Source organism: Peromyscus eremicus, chromosome X, assembly GCF_949786415.1.
Source record: "Peromyscus eremicus chromosome X, PerEre_H2_v1, whole genome shotgun sequence".
Classification (NCBI taxonomy): Eukaryota; Metazoa; Chordata; class Mammalia; order Rodentia; family Cricetidae; genus Peromyscus; species Peromyscus eremicus.
Genome location: NC_081439.1, coordinates 58,958,683 through 58,963,006, shown reverse-complemented (window position 1 = coordinate 58,963,006; position 4,324 = coordinate 58,958,683).

Here is a 4,324-nt window from a genome sequence, read left to right as displayed (position 1 = left end):
AGGCCTCCGCGGTCCTTTCGCACGCTTTGTCCCATACCCGCCCACACCAGACGCACTGCCGGCTTAGACACCTTATTGGCCTGTCTGCCTGCCAGTCAGCAGCAAGCTGGTTTGTTAACCCTTTGGAGTCTTTCCTGCTTGATAGATTCTCACACGTAGCCTGGCAAACGTGGCTAAACCGGAGATTCCTCATTGCTGAGTGCCCCGGAAACCCCTAAGACTTCCTGAAAACAGAACTTTGGTACAGTCAAGAGAAAGTACGGGTGGATTGTACACATAAGGCACATGCTTTCAGACTTTGTGACTTAACAAAGAAATTGTACTTGAGTAGTTTTTTGTATCTTCAAGCTAATAGCTTATCTGTGGTACAGAAGAAGGAAGTAAGAACACCTAGCAGGCTACTGAAAAGCCTGGCCTTTCTAGACTGTTTTACAAGCCGCACTTTCATAAGTGTGCTTGACCACCAAAGTTTTTCTTACTAGTATTGGTTGGGCCCTGTATTGCACACGTTACCGTGGAAATTTTGTTGTCGTTTTTGATACGCAGTCACTTTGTTCTTCCAAATAATACTTGGAAAGATAGATACCTTTCAAAAATTCATAGGTACTCACCATAAAGAGATTAATGTCTAGGACAGTAATTTTCAAGCATCTGTGTGTATCAGAACAATTGTAGAACTTGTTAAAATGCTAAGTTTTGACTGGACATGAAGGCACGCATCTGTAATCCCAGCTCTGTGGAAGCTGACACAAAAGGATCAAGAGTTCGAAGCCAGCCTGGATTACACAGCAAGCCCTAGTCTCAAAAACAATAAAATAAGCAACATCTCAGAGATTACCATTGAGATTCTAATACAGTAGTCATGAAATAGGATCCAAGAATCTTTATTTTTAAGATTTATTTTTAAGTAACTCAACGATTGGTTTTGCTTATTTGTTTGCTTGTTTCAGTGTGATAGGTTTCAGTATATGGTTTTCATAATGCTTTATTTGGGTTAACCTTTCTCCCCCACACCTCTCCTTCATCTCCTATTCCCCCTCTTTCACTGGCAGTAGTTCATTCTCCACTTGCATGTCCTATAATATTCTCTCCCCTGCCCTTTATAAAAATCTTTTCCCCACCTGCAATATCTTTTCTATTTTCGTTATCTATACCCACACTTATACTGCCCCCCACACAAATTTACAGAAATATGAGTAACAGAAATGGGACTACCCAGGTCTTTGGCAGAAATTGAACTTTGATCTAGTTGTCTATGTTTTATGTTTTCTTCACTCATTTGTTGTTTCAGTGTTGTTATTAGTCATGTTTTCCTCTTTGTGTGTCTCATTTGTGTCCCAGTTTTCGAGTCTGTAAATTACTATCTACAAATAAAATGTAGACTGTATAAGTTTCATTGCATTGTGAAATTACAGTCTCGAATGCAGTCCCACACACTTCTGAAAGCTTGTACATCTTTTCACCTAGCACATAATGCAAATGAAAGGGTCTCTGGGTTTAAAACCTGCATCTGCTAGCTTGAAGTATGCAAGAACAAATGGCTATTTTGTTAATGAATACTCTAAGGGAATTCACTGAAGCCCGGTATTGTATCATGATCAAAGATACCCCGGCTCCAAAACTGCACTAGAGTTTGTCCATTGTTTCGTCAGTCCTGTGACCTTATTTTCAATGCCATAGAATAATGAATTGGAACAGTACAATTGCCAGTCTGTCTTCTGTCTTCACTTTCATGTTAAACATACACTTGCTTCTATTAACCAATAAGCATTAGCAGGTCTACATTTGAGGTTCTGCTAAGATAAAATTTACTAATGATTAATCATGATAGCACATGAAGTTTTGTGTTCTATAATTTACAAACCATTCATATGCATTCTCTTATTTGAAAACTCAAGGAGAAAAAAAGCCAGACATGGTGACGCATGACTATAATCCCAGCACTCAGGGTGTTGAGCCAGGAGGATCACCAATTCAAGGCCAGCCTGGGATACACACACACACACACACATACACACACACACACACACACTGGTGTGGAGGGGAGAAAACACAAATCCTGTCTCACACAATCAAATAATTGTCCAAGATCACACATTCAAAAGGAATGGAGCTAACACGGGAACACTAGTCTTTGGACTCTAAATGCAGTCTTCACCCACATGTAGAGATACATGAAATCATTCAGTTAATGAAATACTGATTGCATCTTTACTATTACAATCCAGGCAGTTTACTGGGTGTCAACATAGATGCAAGATAAAATAAATGGAAGTATTGAAATTTTCAAGTGGTAGTGGACAGCCTGGATCTTTGCAAAGCAGGGATAATGTTACTCAGCACTGAAACCTTTGGCGTATGTGGAAACAGCAGCATTAACTAATTTCAGCTGGCTTTCTTGCTTACCACTTTCTGAAGTATGTAGAAAGCCACATAAATTAAAAGCTGGAAGATCCCCCTGCAGTAATTGACATGGCTTCATTTTGGGTGGTTTGTTCTTCGTTTGTTTTTAAATCAGTTTAATACATTTTTCTCTTTGTTGCAAAGATATATTTAAGAGATAACACATTTTGAAAGGCAACTAATACAAGAGTAATTTCTGATTGGTAAGGCTTTGTTGTGGATTTCTTAACCTGTGATGGACTAAATCCCAGGCAATGCACTAAATTGGTCAGACTGTCAAATACAGAGGTTCAAGCTCTGAACTTAAGATGATTTTTAACTACAGACCGATTATACATCCCAACAGGAGTCCTTCACTGTAGCTGTACAGTGTCTTTTCAAAGCACTTTTTTTTATAGCATTTGACATGGCAAAACAGGTAAGAAAATGAAGACTTAGGAGCTTAACTTAAAGTAACAACTAACTAATAGTAAAGTTGGGAGAAAAAAGAGACCTTATAATAAACTCTCTTTTCTATTCTTTAAGTATCTTACTTAAACTTTCTAATGACTTTTGAATGCGGTCCATCTTATTATCTCCATCTTACAAGTAAGAAAATGAAGACTTAGATTAATTCACTTGACAATGTCATGCAGGCCATAAGTGCAGGAGCAGGCATTTAAAACTAAATTTGAGAAACTCAATGTGCTTCTGTAAATCATGTCCTCAGATTAGTCTTGGTTATAGTCTTCTACTATGGACGATACCTTATATTGTACTAGACAGTATCTCACCTGTAACACTATACACATGTGCCAAATTTGTGTTATATAATTGAGTTAAGGAGTCAGGATATAATCGTGTTTTAATTCTTATGCCTAGATGACCATAGTGGCACACATCTGTAATCCTAGTACTTGGTAGATAGAGATGAGAGGATCTAGAGTTCAAGGTCAGCTTGAGTTAGAGTTACATGACTGCTTGTCTCTAAATAAATAAATAGTCCTCTCCTGAACTCTTTGTATTGGTAATCTCTTTGCATTGATTTTAATGATGTTTAAGCCACTTTACTATAATTTTAAATTTCTTATAAACAAAAATATATTATTTAAAAGGAAATCCAAAGACTAGGTACTGTTGTACACTTTTTTCCACAAAATGAATGTCTGTGTCATCATTCAGGTATATTCCTTATCTTGGTTCCATTTTATTTTATTTTATTTATTAGAACAAAGTCTTGCTGTACAGCCCAGGTATAATTCTAGCCCTCAAGAGGCTGAAGCAAGAGGATAGAGTATTTGAGACCAGCCTGGGCAGTAAGTGAGATCTAGCCTAGCCTGGGCTCTGTAACAAGACCCTGCATTAACTATTCTACATCCTAAAAGGATGTACTCTGTAGCAAGGATATATCAAGCATACAATATACTATGGATGACAGTCACCATGTTGCACACTAGATCCTAGAACTCATTCATTTTCTGGCTGAAAGTTTGTACCCTTTGTCCTAGTTTGTGTTCTATTGCTGAAAACACCATGACCAAAAGCAACTTGGGAAGGAAAAGGTTTATTTAGCTTACTCAACTCAATCACAGTTCATCATGAAGTCACAACAGGAACTCCAGCAGGAACCTGGAGGCAGGGAACAGAAGCAAATACCATGGAGGGCCACTGCTTATGGCTTGCTCCTTGCTCCTTGTGGCTTTCTGAGCTTGCTTTAAAAGCAACAACAACAAAAAAAAGATTTCATTTTATTTTATGTATGAGTGTTTTGCCTACATGTTTGTAGGTGTATCATGTACATGCTTGGTACCCTTGGAGGTCAGAAGAAGTCACTGGATCCCTGGATCTGGAATTACAGATGGCTGGGAATCACCATGTGAGTGCTTGTAATCAAACCCAGACCCTCTTCAGGAGCAACAAATGCTCTTAACTGCTGAGCCAC